The sequence below is a fragment of the Diabrotica virgifera genome, chromosome 1 (genome assembly GCF_917563875.1).
Source record: "Diabrotica virgifera virgifera chromosome 1, PGI_DIABVI_V3a".
NCBI lineage: Eukaryota > Metazoa > Arthropoda > Insecta > Coleoptera > Chrysomelidae > Diabrotica > Diabrotica virgifera.
The window spans coordinates 293,684,718-293,701,899 of record NC_065443.1 but is presented as its reverse complement, the minus strand read 5'-3'; the positions used below and the strand labels follow the sequence as shown (position 1 = coordinate 293,701,899).

At 32.5% G+C, this 17,182-nt stretch overlaps 1 protein-coding gene across 7 annotated transcripts in view; it reads right to left on the bottom strand.

Annotated features, from left to right (window-relative positions):
• Positions 1–17,182, bottom strand: part of LOC114324222 (epsin-2) — a 128,726-nt gene that overhangs the window by 74,471 nt on the left and 37,073 nt on the right. Inside the window, exon 1 of one of the 7 annotated variants that reach the window (XM_050651847.1) lies at positions 2,897–3,021. The exons of the other annotated variants lie outside the window; for them this stretch is intronic. The gene's annotated coding sequence lies outside the window, so the exon portion shown is untranslated. Of the gene's footprint in view, positions 1–2,896; positions 3,022–17,182 lie in introns of those variants that run through there. 7 annotated transcript variants of the gene reach the window in all.

The window sequence follows — 17,182 nt, the reverse complement described above, 5'->3', positions numbered from 1 at the left end:
AGTTAGACGAGGAGGGCACGGAGCTAACGGGGATTTTTTCGTATTCTGCCGGGAGTTCGTCAATGCATGTTTGTATTAGAATGCGTCCCAGCTGAGCTTCCTGGTAAACAGTACTCCCAAATGGGTTGCAGTCGGGCTGAGCACGAGCCTTTCTCCCATCAATCTCAGAGGGTATTGGTCGTGTTCATTTCTTATGATTTTTGTTGTTTTATTCGCATTCAGCGTAACTCTCCCTTTACAACAACATTCCTCTACCGCGTCTAACAGAGCCTGGGCTCTTCTGTGGATGAGTGGTATATTTTATTGTGAAGTTGTTGTGAGTAGAGCCGTATCGTCAGCATAGAGAAACAGACGAGTGCCTGGGATATTTTGGTTTGTAAGATCACTGTTGTAGAGTATGTACAATAGTGGAGCTAGAACTGATCATTGGGGAACTTCAGCTTGTGGAGTAAATGGGGTTGATTTTTGATCGCACACTTTCACTCTAACAGTTCGGTCGTGGAGGTATGAATACTGAAGAGCAGTGTGTTACTTATAGTAGCGGAGGAAGGGAAAATCAGATAGACTTTGTGCTGTGTAGAAGAAGCCAGCTGAAAGAGGTCACCAACTGTAAAATGATATTGGAGATATGAATGTTTGGTGACATCGAATTGCTTGGGGAAAAACTAGGACGAGTATGAGAATTTAAATATCTTGGCTCCTACATAACTGATAATCTTCTTCTTCTTTCTCTTTGTAAGCAATTCTGCTTGTTCATTGGCGGATTGATCCCTCTATGGCAGGTTGTCAGTTCAATCTTTTGCGTGGTCGGTCGATACTTCTATCGATTGGTGATTTATCTCTTGCTATTTTGACCACACGTGTCTCCCCCATTCTAATCCAGAGAAATAAGATTTTTCTCGTGACACATCCCCCTCCACGCCGAAACCAAATTTTTTGAGTAGTATCGACATCTATATTAATAACCTTTATGTTTCCTGCAGCCGATTTTGATGATATAAATAGTTATAAACAAATGAATATCAAAAAACGGTAAATTTTCGCTTTTTTAGTCTATTACCAAAAAGTTAAGCATTTTAAACAAATTTGAGAGTAAGAAACTCATAAATCGTCTAAAAAATTTCAATATGGCGTTCGCTGAATATGTCTATCCTTATTGGTTGCTTAGAAAATTGCCAAATAAATCATAAATTTTGAGTTTTTATAAATATGCATAGCTTATGTAAAAACTAACTTAGAACCTTCTTATTACACGAATTGCTGAGACTTCTGGTGCTTAAATTATATTTTAAATTTCAAAGCAATTGGTCAAATAGTTTAAAAGTTATTTAATTTGTTTATCCCAAATCCATTTTTTTGCAACACTATAAGTCAGAAAATTATGAGGTTACAGTAAGACTTCTGACAGTTTATGGAAGAAGAACATTTATACTATTGACTTAATTAAAAAAAATGACAAAAAGTAATTTTAAACAGTGTAAAATTATTTTTCAAAAACTCGTCGATTTTTTGCTTACTTATAAACAATTAGAATAACTTTTTAACCGTTACCCTTAGAAATATTATTTTTTCATATTTGAGAAGACTGAATTTTTGTACACGTTTAGAAAGAAAAACAATTGTCCTAGGACAATTAGGGACGAAGTTAGCACCCCTTTTTTTAATTCACATGTTTTTGCAAAATAATTTTGCAGTATTTAGAATTATTTTTTGTCATTTTTTTTTAATTAAGTAAATAGTATAAATATTTTTCTTTCATAAACTATCCAAAGTATTACTGTAACTTTTGTATTTTCTGACTTATAGCGTTGCAAAAAAAAATAATTTGGGATAAACAAATTAAATACCTTTTAAACTATTAAACCAATTGCTTTGAAATTTAGGGTTTGATTTAAGCACCAGAAGTCTCAGCATTCCGTGTAATAAGAACGTTCTAAGTTAATTTTTACGTAAGTTATGAATATTTATAAAAACTCAAAATTTATGATTTATTTTGCAATTTTCTAAGCAACCAATAAGGCGAATATTCGACGAACGCCATATTGAAGTTTTTTGTACGATTTATGAGTTTCTCACTCTCAAATTTGTTTAAAATACTTAACTTTTTGGTTATAGACGAAAAAAGCGAAAATTTACCGTTTTTTGATCTTCATTTGTTTATAACTATGTATATCATCAAAATCGGCAGCAGGAAACATATAGGTTATTAATATAGATGTCCATACTACTCAAAAAATTTGGTTTCGGCCTGAAGGGGGTTGTGTCACCAACCCGGCCAAACTGTTTTATTAACAATAGCAGTTATATTAACAATAAATGAGTATATTAAACTTTGTAGTACGCCATTTTAAAGCTTTTTCCATTCTCTCGAATATGTCTGTACTAAGAAAACCATAACTCTTACTGTTTTTCATTAATTTGAAAAAAAAAAGGGGGAAATGCCGTTTTTCGACACTAAATGGTTTATAAATAAAAATGGCCGCCAGATCCTACGCAGGAAATAGTTACAATTTGTTCTTATAGGTATTACCTTTCGAAAAAAACGCTTCAGTACCCTGGCTGTTGAAGTGTCACGAACAGGGTATATTTTTGTCTTATTACCCTAGCCTACTAAGATACGGATGTATTTGTGTATAAATCATTTTGCTGGACCGTGTTATACTTTTATCCAATTGTAGATAAGGTTAAATAATAAAACACTGAAAATAGGAAATATAGTAACAGAAAACAGTAAAACCCAACGCAAATGGAGATTTCTCCGAAACACTACAAGTAGTAAGATGAAGGACAATGAATAGGTAAATAATTAATATATATCATGAGTCCATATCGCTAAGAATGGAGATATCTAACACCGCCAAAACAAACAACAAGAGTATAAAATAAATATATTTACCAGAAATATCTACATTCTACGTGATTTTCAAATCTTTGTACAAATATGTGTACATTCAAATGTTTCTTTTGTTAAACGTGATAGTCACAAAATACATATAGGTAATGTTCAAATAATCTGATTGACTGTTTCATAGTCGTAATCTTCATTATCTATAACGACGTTATCATGTTTGAGTACTTAATCTTAGTCCGAATACGTTAGCGTGAGTAGTGATATGAATATTGTTCTTATAAGAAAAGACTGCGAAACAAAAAAAAATGTTGCATCCGTTTTATCGTTTCTCAAAATATTGTTATTTAAAATACTAGTCAAAAAATTTAATTCTGGGGTTGAGGGTATTTTGCTATATTAACGAGGGGTAATCTTTAATTCATTTATCCCGTCCATAAGTGGAAAGTATTATTTTCTACCGTCGACCCATGTGCCACTGAAAAGTGACGGCATAGTGTTCATGCGTTTTCTTTTAGCTCTACTATTTAAGTTATAGACTCTTACGTTGCCTAAAATGATTTTTCCTACACTCAAAAAAATTTAGTTTGTAATATTGATTAACAGTGATTATTGAATAGTATTTCGTTGTAACAACAATTTAATTTTTTGTTTCAACGAACTTTTAGACATTGATGAATGTATTTGGTTATTGTCACAATGATTGAATAATAATTGTCAAAGTAACTAGAGTACATTAATCAATAACACTCAATTTATTCAGTCAATAAACTAGTTTCGTACATTTAATAAATAATAGTAATTCTGGCAGCAAAACACTTTCTTGATTTCGTAGATGATAAGCAATTACATTGGTTTATCGTGACAATGTACAGATTTCATTAAAACAATGTACAAATGTTGTTAATATAGAGAGTAATATATGATTATTCCATAGATGTAAACTGATGGTTATGACAACGAATGCATTAATCAATCTACTACTGCGTTTAACGACGTTCTACACCTTCGGCAAAGAATTAAGGATTTGCATGAAATTTTAGTATATTATAGTTTACTTCAAAAAACTCAGACTTGATTTTTTAAAAATTGTTTTACCGTGCCGTTTAATTACTATTAAGGGTCAAAGTTAAGTTTTAACATGGGCTCTTATGGGAATTCTTAAAAAGTTAATAACTTTTGACCCAAATTTACGATTTTTAATTATTTGTGCTTAAATTAAAGGTTTTTTTGTAAGGAATAACATATTAAAAAATGAGGATTGTTTACCGTACCATTTATTTTTAATTTATTTATTATAATTAATTCCGTAATTTATTCAGTAATTTCCGTAATTTATTATAATTTATTTTTATAAAGTATTCAATACTGAAACATATGATTTGAGTATTCTGCTATAAATGCATTGTTACCAACTTTCGCTTGCATATAAGTTTCCCCCCTTTCCTCTGAGAGGCATACCCCGCAACGAAGGTGTAGAACGTCGTTAATAACCACAATCAATGCGTTTATGGTAACAATAAACTCAGTTGTTGAAACAATAAATGTTTTGCTTGACCATTTGAAATGTAACGGCTTTTCCTTATGGTGATACCCCGAGCTTCTCTGTGTTACCATTGTTTAAAAAAGAATTATTTGCCGAAGTACCGAATAATGTCATTTCGTTACCAAGTGTAGTCCGTACTGGAAGGAAGTTTTCGTGTGTCTATTATCGTATTCATTTTTTTCGAATCCTGAGAAAACTAATTAGTATTTTTGAAAAATTTAAACGCAGAATAAAATATTACAGTATTATCGAGGATCTGAAGTCCCTGAGAACTTCTATAATGATTATTTTAATAAGTCACAGTAGTGGTGAAAAAGAGAAAATTTAGTATGATTTTTAATTTCAAATATCCCATTCGAAAGAAACTTTTTGTTTATTCTAAGGGACTTTTAGCCCTCGGTAATAATGTAATCTTTTATTCTGCGTCTGAATTTTTCAAAAATACTTATTAGTTTTCTCAGGATTCCAAAAAAAAACATGAATGCGTTTGAAAAGAATTCGATCGAAATTTTGCACCTGCGCTCTATTTTTGGAATCACTATTTCAAACGCTTTTAAATGAGCTGTCACATGAGGTACTTTCCCATTTAAAAAAATTTAAGTTGTGCCTGTCGTCTGAAGAGGGATCGCGTAAAGTCCGAAACATTGATGTTATAATATACTTTTGATTATTTTAAAAATCTACCTGTCCGAGCGTGTTGCTTATGTGCTAAATATAAATAATATAATAATATATAAATAAATATAAATAAGTTAATAAGGGGGTAACACTTATTCCAACGCACTGTATATGTGAAATCACTAAAGTCCATTAGCTTTAGCACAAAAAAGGGGGATTTGCAAAATTATTACTAATCAATTAATAGCATACATTGAGATAATGCATTCAGTAATTATTAATATAAAATAAGTTCATAGTGGGAATGAACGAAACTGATTGTAGGAATGAATAGAATTGCTTGTAAGAATAACCGTATTTATTGTGACAATGAACGGAATTAATTGTAAGAATAAACGGAAATAATTGCAGAAATAAACGAAATTGATTGGATGCATGAAGCAGTATACGTTAGGAGAAATAACACTGTTATTGACACAACGAATAGTCTTCGTCGGTTAATTAACGACGTTGTTCTTTCAACGAATAGTGTTCGTTGACTCAGTGAACGGTGTTCGTAATATATACAATAGTGCACACAGAAAAAGTTACAGCCCTTTAAAGTTACAAAATGAAAATCGATTTTTTTTCATATATCGAAAACTCTTAGAGATTTTTTATTGAAAATGGATATGTGGCATTATTATTGTAGCAACATCTTAAAAAAAAATGAAAGTTAAATTTGTGCACCCCATAAAAATTTTATGGGGGTTTTGTTCCCTTAAACCCCCCCCCCCAAACTTTTGTGTACGTTCCAATTAAATTATTATTGTGGCACCATTAGTTAAACACAATATTTTTAAAACTTTTTTGCCTCTTAGTACTTTTTCGATGAGTCAGTGTTTATCGAGATATTTTGAATATTTGTCGAATCCACCACATATTTGTATATGGTTAAGTACGATTGTAGCGACCTGTTAATAATCTGAAAGTTTATTTATAATTTACATTTTTAGGTATATTTTGAAAAAGAAGCCACATCTCGATAAAAGGTGACTTATCAAAAAAAGACTAAGAGGCAAAAAAGTTTTAAAAATACTGTATTTAACTAATGGTACCACAATAATAGTTTATTTAGAACGTACACAAACATTTGGGGGGTTTAAAGGAACAACACCCCCTTAAAATTTTTATGTAAACATATTAAAAAAGAAGCCGCATCTCGATAAAAACTGACTTATCGACAAAATACTAAGAGGCAAAAAAGTTTTAAAAACGTTTTGTTTAACTAATGGTACCACAACAATGAATTAATTGGAACGTACACCAAAGTTTGGGGGGGTTTAAGGGAACAAAACCCCCATAAAATTTTTATGGGGTGGAAAAATTTCACTATAATTTTGTTTTAAGATGGTCCTGCCATAATAATGATACATGTCCATTTTCAACAAAAAATCTCTAATTGTTTTCGATATATTGAAAAAAATCGATTTTCATTTTGTAACTTCAAAGGGCTGTAACTTTTTTTATGAGCACATTTGTACTAAGGTAAGTTATGTTCAATCGAACTATTTTTGGCCCCAGAATGTGGTATAATTTATGACCAATCTTTTCGGGACACCCTGTATATTAATAAATGAATGTTCATCCATTCATTAAACGTAATACATTGGATCAACTAACGAAAATAATGAATTGGTGAACGTCGTTTTGTCGTTCCAATAAAACCAAGAATTGGACAAATTTTAAGTATTGCTTTTGTTGTCTGAATTAACATTTTTATTAATATTACGTACCTTTTTCGTTGAGTGTATACGGCTCTTAGTCTATAGTGATGTGAAGAAAAGACTGGGAATCAAAGGATTTGCAGCCGTTTTATTTTTTCTCAAAATACTGGTATTTAAAATACAGCTAAAACATGCGAGATGTGCTTATTAAATAACGAGCCTAATGTTGTTATGGCGGTTTTCCACTAAACGGACAATTATTGAGTTTATGTCTTGTTTGTGTTTTATAGAACTCGAAAACCCTATATACGTGATTTATTATTGTATCCTTCTTCAACACCGTTTTCCTTCTTCTTCTTCTTCTTCTTTCTAGCATGATCGATCATGCTAGTAGGCTACTGCCTGTTCACTGCCAATAAGTCTTCCCCGGACGATGAGGTCCAGCATTCTCTCCATCGTTTTGGTGGTCTACCCTGTGGTCTTTTACCTACTGGGTTATTCGTGTTTGCGCTTTTAACGAGTCTGCTGTCCTCCATTCTCTTTATATGTTTGTTCCAATATCTTCGTCTCTGTCTGACCCACCTGCCTATATGTCCCGTATTCCACAGTTTTGTCTGATGTCTTCACTTCTTATTATGTCACGTAGAGTTCTGCCTTCTATACTTATTAGTGTTCTCATTTCAACCGTTCTCATCATTTGTAACGTTCTGTTTGTGTCAGGTCTTGTTTCTGCCGGATATGTTATAATAGGTCTTATTGTTTTCTTATACAGGGTGAGTCACCACTAACGCAACGGAAGATTACAGCGAAATGGTAAAAGATTTAAAAAAAAAATTTAATTAGTGGTTTGTAAGTTGATAAAATCTACATTTTAAAATTATTTTGAAATATACAGGGTGCCCCAATAAATGGCGGCGTATCAAAGTTATATTTTTTCTTATGGAAAACCCTATATTTTATTGCATTTTTTAATTGTCCGCAAAAAATAAGCTATAATTTCATAAGGCTTCCCTATACCTATGTACAGAGTGTTCTGAGTTATGGTGACTTTTCTTAAAATGTAAAGTTTTAAAAGAAGGCTTATTCTCAAGTTATTTAAAACAAGGAAAAAAAATACTTTTACATATAAATATTTGGATATTGGTTGAATGTATTTCATGATTAATTGTTACACATTTATTTACAGGGTGTTCAAAATTTACAGTTTTATTATTGGATTATTCAATGTATCATATGATTCTTATTTTAAATGGAACACCATGTATATTAATAAATAATTATACTAAACAAATCTACCTCTTTCGAATGGTATATGGATGTCCTATACTTAGGTGTCATAGTTTTTGCGTAATTTACAATTATTAAAATTCTTAATCTGTAAATCGACTTTAAAACAAAAGATGTAGTTAATTAATAGCATTGTATGACATTGTCATTTTATGACAGTACGGTCTGGTAATTATTTTGTAATTAATGTATTCCATGATTGATTATTACACATTTATTTATAGGGTGCTCAAAATTTACAGTTTCATTATTGGATTGTTTAAAGTGTCATATGATGCTTATTTTAAATAAAACACCATGTATGTTAATAAATTATTATACTAAACACAGGTTCCTCTTTCGAATGGTATAGGGATGTTCCATAACTAGGAGTCATAGTTTTGACGTAATTTACAATTTTCTTAAACGGTAAATCGATTTTAAAAATAATATTTATGCACTCTCGATTTTTAAACTGTACGAAATAAATGGTTGTTTACTGTATCATACTGAAATGAAAATTATGTCTATTTACTAGACCATTATTATAAAAAGTAGGTAAGATTGGTCTGTATACAATACATTAAAAAAAATCAGGATGTGCTCCAAAGTCTTAAGTCCATAAACGATAAGTTAAATATTTATCATAATCCTGTTCGGTCTAATATTGGTGTAGTTGAGTTTTTTTACGGATAATAGTGGTTTCTCTTAAGTATTCTAACAGTCGTTTGACTGATTTACCCGAAATTTTTTCTTTACTAGTATTTGGGTTTTCCGTAACAGAAAGCAGGACATCAAGTTCCTTGACGTGATCATAAATAACTGGTTTATTTTTATTTAACTTTCCGAAATTTCTCAAAAACATCCTTTTTTGGGTGTCTTCTATCGGGATACCTACTTTTGAGCGTAAACTTTAGAAAGTAAGATACAATTTTGGAAACACTCCCCAATGCAAAGTACCATGTCTACTCTTTCGTAGATAACGTGGTTATTCATTTTTAGGAACAATTAAATTTGAATATCATACATGGGTGTTTATATTTTTGATAATTACCAGACCGTACTGTCATAAAATGACGATGTCATACAATGAGATACATATTTTGTGTTAAAATCGATTTACAGATTAAGAATTTAAATAATTGTAAATTACGCAAAAACTATTAGACCTAGGTATAGGACATCCATATACCATTCGAAAGAGGTGACTTCGTTTAATATAATTAATAATTAATATACATGGTGTTCCATTTAAAATAAGCATTATATGACACATTGAATAATCCAATAATGAAACTGTAAATGTTGAACACCCTGTAAATACATGTGTAATAATCAATCATGGAATACATTCAATCAATATCCAACTATTTAGATGTAAAAGTATTTTTTTATAATTTCTTAAATAACTTGAGAATAAGCCTTCTTTTAAAACTTTACATTTTAAGAAATGTCAACATAACTCAGAACACTCGGTACATAGGTATAGGGAAGCCTTATGAAACTATACCTTATTTTTTGCGGACAATTAAAAAATGCAATAAAATACAGGGTGTTCCATAAGAAAAAATATAACTTTGATACGCCGCCATTTATTGGGACTATTGGGATTATATTTCAAAATAATTTTAAAATGTAGATTTTATCAACTTACAAACCACTCATTAAAATTTTTTTTCAAATCTTCTACCATTTCGCTGTAATCTTCCGTCGCGTTAGTGGTGACTCACCGTGTATATTTTGACTTTGCTTTCAGTATTTAGATATTTGTTCTTCCATGCGATTTCTTTCAGGCGTCCCGAGATTCTAGCTGCTTTCTTTGTTTGTTCTCTGACCTCTTTTGAGAAATTTCCATAGCTTGTTATTTCCGTTCCAAGATATTTGAAGTGATTCACCTGTTCCACAGTTTTGGAGTCAATTTCTAATTTGCATCTTATCGGTTCTTTGGATATTACTAGGCGCTTAGTCTTCTAGGTGTTGATGAGCATATTTATTTAGTTATTTAGCTTTAGTATTAAACGCATACAGTTACGCATGGAGATTGTTTTCAGAATCGGCGATAAGGACAGCATCGTCAGCGTAGCAAACAACTCTAAAGAATGTATTACCCATCTAAAATCCAGATGTTCTGGTAAGGTTTTCTATTATTTTGTTCAACTCCGCCTGTGGTATTGCTGGGTGGATTGAGTAGCTCACAGTACTATTGCCGGTCCCAAGCCCGGGTAAAGGAGGAGGGTTCCCAGGCCAGGTTAGCCCCCTACCTGGGGAAAATCCCAACACGGCTCACAGAAATGCAAGTAAGCCTCGGGTAAAAAATAATGGACCGTTTTCCACCTTATTGAAAGCCTTTGAGCATGATCTCTTTGATTTAGATTGTTGTGATTTTTTTTCAATTTCTATTGCTTCTCTGATTTGGCCTTTCTTTTATAAAAAGATTAGCTAGCATCGTCATTTGGTTCAGATTTATTGTATGTCCTGTAGTTAAGATGTGGTGTGACAGGGATGACTATTTGCTCTCCTTTTGATGGCAATTTGATGTTCTTCTCGTCTAATTTGGATTCTTCGGTTGGTCTGTCCGATGTACAATTTGTCACAGTCCCCACATAGAATCTTGTATACTACTTGATTTTCTTACGATATTTTTGTTTTTTTTTTGCGGATGGTAAAATAGGAGATTTTTCTGTCGGTATTAAATATCGTTTTTATTTTGTGATTTCTTTCTTAGCACTATTCCTATTTTCTCTGTTGTACCCTTTACATATGGTAGGATGGTTTGTGCCATCGGTTTTTCGTATTTTGTTCCTTAATTATTCTTCTTTGAACTCCTTTTGACTGTCTCTCATTGCTCTGATATCTTTCTTTTTATCGCCTCTTAGTCTTTTAATTCTTGTCCAGAATTTTCTGTTATCAATCCTAAACTCTCTCGTTATGACCATTCCAAATGTTTTCCAACTTTCCCTTTTTGCTTTTTTTATTGCCTGTTGTACTTTCTTTTAGTGTTGTAGTCTTTTCTGACTCTTGGATCTGCATTCTGAATGTTTGTTTTCCATACTTTCCATACTAAATCGATAATATCCTCGTACCACCATTTCATTCCTTTAGTTTTCCATTGTACTTTATTCTTCCACATATCTCTTCTGCCTTTTCTAGTGGTATTTGCTTAAATGTTTCCGATCTTTCTTCCAATGTCCATGTTTCTCTTTGGTATTTAATTTTCTGTGTCTGTCAACTTGTAAGTTGAAATTTTACAGTGTTCATTTTCTTAATCTGCCTTTATCATATTACCCTGTAGTATTGCCGTTATCAATTTGTGATTTGACCCGATTTTTGATTCTTTATCACACCGAAACTATGAAAATTACCATTAGATTGATTATTCTATAAAATAAACCGTTTCTGGTGAAATAAATTTAGAAATGTGATTTATCTAGAATTCTATCGAATTTGAGTTCCGGAATTTGCAAGTTTTGTCATGAAAATGTGTTCGGACACCCTATAAATGCTTTAGCAACTGTCAATATTTGGTTTCTCATTTAATGATTAAACAAGTGAAGAATTTAAAGAAATTTTGAATTTCTAATTCAATTATTTATCTCCATCTAAGGTTATCAATAGATTCTTGTTTATTTTTTTTTATGTTTTTTATCACGATGAGGTTTTGCTTGGTAAAATAAATATACCTCGTGATGTTGTAGAGATATTTAAAAATCAAAGCTTTGTTGCCAGATCAGATAATTGATATTTGTGTTCCTCCTCACGGAAGGTTCGTTCACTTTTTAAGGTGTGACACATTCTTCCGATGAATATAAGTATATTGTTTAATTCGCAGAAGATCGTTTACATTTAATTAAATAATAATAAAATTAGTCTGCATGTGATAAGTATACACATTAACAATTGAAGTTAATAGCCCAATAAATGACCGTTTTGGAGTGTAATTTCCATAGGCAACTCCGAATTGCATGAAAATTTGGATTGAGGTTCTACTTACCCTCCACTTCAAAGTTGAATTTGTGCCGGTGGTTGCTTTTACTTGGGGGGTGACATTTACCCCTTCTCGGGGGGTGAAAAACGCGTGTTTAAAATAAGGATTATCCAGAAATGGATAAATTCACTTATTTTAAGCACCTTTTGTTCTATAAAGTTTTTTACGTAAGTCAATACTTTTCGAGATATTCGCGATTTAAAATGTTGATTTTTCGACAAAAGAACTACATTTTCAGACCGTTTTTCCCAAATAACTCAAAAAATAAATATTTTATCGAAAAAAATATTTTTAGCAAAAGTGTAGCCCATAAAAAACAAAAAAAAAATGGTGTATCAGTAAAGTTTACAAATTGAGTAGAAGCAAAGTTGTAGCTCATGAAATAGCTATTTGTATAACAAGGGAGGAAAGTGCTACTTTTCCTCCCGAGAATGAAGTTTACTGCCCGACGCGTAGCGGAGGGCAGTAATCATTCAAGGGAGGAAAAGGCACTTTACTCCCATGTTATACATATGGTTTTTCCACATTCCTCAAATAACAAGTAATTTTTTCATTTTTACCTAATTTATTTATGTAACTAACCAACAAAATTTATTAGAACTAAAAGTAACAAGTAGGTACAATATAACTGTCAACTGTCAAATATAAGTCAAATTATTCATAGAAAAAAGTGTTGTGTGATTTGGTAGAATGCGATCTTACCCTCCAAAAAATATGTCACGTATTTCAGCACCTGGAAAATTGGAAGGATACTACAAATCTGGCCTCCACATAAGTGGTCTGTAGCTTCGACATGATAGGTGTGAAATTTTAAACGTTCTTGCTGTTGATTGGATAGGAAGGGTAGCGTTATCTAGCCTCCACGCTAGGTACACCATAGCCTCCATACGGTACTTCCAATATTTAATATTATTTTATTCAAGTGGACAATAAAGGTAAAACACGAACAACTTTTGTTTCTTAATTATTTATTTGTACAATAATGTGACATTTTACATAGAAATATGAGTATTTAATTTCGATTAAATATATGTTTACTTGTTGAATTTATCGGCTGCACACAACAGCTGATCGGCCATTAGACCCAACAACAAAACGCGAAATAAAATGTGTATTTTAAAACTGTTGGATAAACAGTACCTACAATCAGAAAAACTTACCTTTAAAAAGGTACTCGATTATGAAATAACAAAAATATCAAAAAACACGACTGAATATTCAGCTTTTTATGGTGACACAAACTAAACACAAACACATCACATAACCGACCATATAAAATAAGTGAACGAGAACGACAACGAACGAACGAACACAGATTACAGATTCACAGATAGCGCAGGATTTGTCAAAAGTCATGTTCCACCAATCACAATGCCGACATCAGCGCCTCTGACTAAACGGAAGGAAAATAAATACGATTACATGTTTTTTATTAGAGTTAGCGGGGCATGAAATTATTAATGTAAACATTGTTAAATCAGAATAACAATTTACTATTTTTTACCATTCTGCAAAATACAGAGTGTTTTTAAATAAACGTTAAAATGTATAGATACTTACGTAATAGAAAATATATATTGTACAGGGCGTCAATAAGTTATATTTCATGAATGAAATACCATGACGTCACTTTTACTTTTCCTCCCTAGGGAGGAAATAGTATATTACTTTATGAGGCGGAGAAGCATGACTTTTCTTGACGCGCCCGATATTACGCGCCGAACGAAGTGAGGCGCGTAATAGAGGGCAAGTCAAGAAAAGTCGCTTCTTTGCCGAATAAAGTATACTATTTTTTCTTCAAACGTGGCAATTTTCAACCATAAATAGTACAATTCATACGCTATTTTTACTCGAAATTAACTGTGACAACTATCAAAGTCGTCTAGATGTTAGAAATTAAAATAATTAAGTCATGATTCGAGAACATCGGGAATGATTGCTGAAAGTTGTGCTCGACCATCAGTATCATCAACAATAGGGCTTTTCATCGATTGTCATTTGTTTCGAGCTTCTGTCATGTGTCACATAATATTAATATATCTACGTCATACGTCTTTGGTTTGTATCATGGGTATATACCAATAACGTACGACGTAGATATATTAATATTATGTGACACATGACAGAAGCTCGAAAGAAATGACTGTGAATGAAAAGCCCTATTACCAATGCGTATCAAGAGTCGGGAACATTTTTGCACGGTTTCAATTTTGAAAATGCCTCATTAACTAATTGTACTTTTAATATTACTATAAATAAAAATGATATTTAATTGTTGTTAATGACATTTGTATTGTTGCTTTGTGACATGTTTCATATTGTTGCCATACAACAATATGAAAAGTACAACTTTGCTCCCTACAATCAGGTCCGGAAAAGTATACTTTCGGTAGAGGTAGGTGGAAAAATACGTTCTTATTCGTCTAATTCCAAATCGAATAATTCAACGCGAAATCACCGAAGAAAGAAGCGTTTTTCGGGAAAACCTTGTTAACATTTTTAAAGTATCGAAGAAAAGCTTATTATTTGTTTTTTTACAAAAGTTTACAGCATCAAAAATAAACGAGTTACACTGAAAAAAAAAGTTGACCCCTTTTTTTTGGTAAAAAAAATCGTGAAAACCTCCCTCTATTTAGCACCCTAAATGAAATTAATCGTTTGGCTTTACCTTTGGCTGTGTATTGTTTATATGATCTGTAAGTTTGATTGGTTTGAACTGCTTATTTTTAAAAACCTTTGGTTTTATAGTAAAAAAAAATTTTCTAAAAATTTTTGAAAAATTTTAATTTTTCAAAATAAAAAAAATTTGTAAAAGAGTATTAGTGATAAGAAAAATCTTAAAGAGTAAAAAATGTAGGTTTTGCTATTATAAACATGCTAGTTTCATTTTGTTTTTCCGTAAGACAAGAATTGGTTAAGATATGGCTGTTCAAAATTTGCATACACTCGTGATTAGTGACCCATTCAAGCTTTGTCAATTATAACCCTTTCAAAAATAAACACTTTAAACCGGTGAGACTGACAGATCATATAAAAAATAGATAGATAAGTAAATTGTTTGTAAAGCGGTAGCGATTAATTTCATTTGGGGAGCTAAACACGGCGAGATTTTCATGATGTTTTTACAAAAAAAAAGAGGGCCAACTTTATTTTGAGCGTAACTCGCTTATTTTTAATGCTAAAACTTTTGTTAACAATTAAAACAAAGCTTTTTATTGACACTTTAAAAAAGTTTAAATGGGTTTTTCCCGAAAAGTGCTTAATTTTTAGGTGATTTCACCTTGAAATATTCGATTTGGAATTAGACGAATAAGAACGTATTTTTCATGAGCTACAACTTTGTTTTTATTTGATTGATAGACTTTACCGATACACCATTTTTTTGGGTTTTTTATAAGCTACACTTTTGCTAAGAATACTTTTTTTCAATAAAATATTTACTTTTTGAGTTATTTTGCGAAAAACCGTCTGAAAGCGTAGTTTTTTTGTCGAAAAATCAACATTTTCAACGGCAAATAACTCGAAAAGTATTGACTTACCTAAAAAACTCTATAGAACAAAATTTGCTTAAAATCAGTCAATTTATCCATTTCCCCCAAGTAAAAGCAACCAACGGCACAATTTCAACTTTGAAGTGGAGGGTAAGTAGAGCCTAAATCCAAATGTTCATGCAATTCGGAGTTGCCCCTGAAAATTACACGGTATCGCCGAATTTCCCGTTCATTTACTGGGCTATAAGTATTACTGAACTTTTTTATTATCTACTATATTACTTTAATTATATTAGACCAGGACATTGAGCACAAAATTAATCGATTTTTAAATACAGCACCTAGACCCAGAGACTTTTTTGTATTATGTTCAGGATGATGTCAGGAAAAAAGTCTACATACTATCGTTGATTGAAATATTACACTGGTGTAATATTACCAGTGTAATATTTCAATCAACGATACTATAGAAAAATGGGTGGAAATGCATAGTTGCATTTTAAAGTACATAAATTGAATCAAAAAATGCATAAACATGTCAAAATAAGTGTATTAAGGACCGGATTTTGTTACTCTGTGGTTTTTGGGGTCGCTGAAGACGAATACGGCATCAGAACCGACCACCTGGTGCCCAGATTCACTGCTAGGCACGGCATCTGGAGTTTCGAGGGTTTTCGTCACTAAATCGATGCAAAAAGAAAACTTGGGGGTTTTTTGGGGTCGCTGAACAAGAATAGGTCATAAAAATTGCCTCCCGGTGCACCTGGAACTCAAAAACCCTCCAAACTCCAGAAGATAACATGCCTTAGCACTTAGAAGTAACCTTACGCACCAGGTGGTCCGGGGAGTCGGTTCTGATGACATCAGAATCTATTTGCATGCATTCAAGACCGAAAACCTTCGAAACTCCACAAGATGACGTGCCTTAGAAGTGACCGTAGGCACCAGGTGCTCAGTGGGTCAGTTCTGATGACGTATTCGTGTTCAGTAATCCCACAAACCCCTCGCGTAATTTGTTTGTATCAATTTGGTACCGAAATCTCTCGAAACTCCAGAAGATGACGTGACCCTAAAGACAAGGTGCTCCGGGTGTCGGTTCTGTTGACGTATTCGTTTTCAGATACCCCAAAAACCGCTCGAGTAATCTATTTGCATCAATTTAATTCCGAAAACCCTCGAAACTCCAGAAAAGATGACATGCCTTAGCAGTGACTGTGGGCCGTGGGCAACAGGTGTTCCGGTAGTCGGTTCTGATAGCGTAGTACAGCGGTGTGCAAAAAGTCGATAGCGATCGCGATCGACCTGTCGATCGTCCAAAGTTTTTGAAGTCGATCGCGGAGCTGCAAGCAGTTCATAGCGAGTTTGAAAGACGCTTCGCTGATTACAAAAAGTGACAGATATTGCAACATTCTTGTCTAATCCATTTTCTTGTGGATACGTGGAACAATTTGTCATTGAAGTATCCATTACTCTCAATACGGAGATCATTTCCGTCCAAAATGAGGTACTGAAAATAATTTCGGATATACACCTTAAGTTCAGAGCGACCGATATATTTTGATCTTTCATAATATCCATCCATCCAATGGCACTACAGCCCAAATAGAGCCTTGGCCTCCTTCAACAAGCTTCTCCATCATTTCGATTTACCGCTGTTCTTTTCCATGAACGCGTTCCCAGGAAGTTCCTGGCATCCTCATCGACTTCGTCTTCCCATCTCTT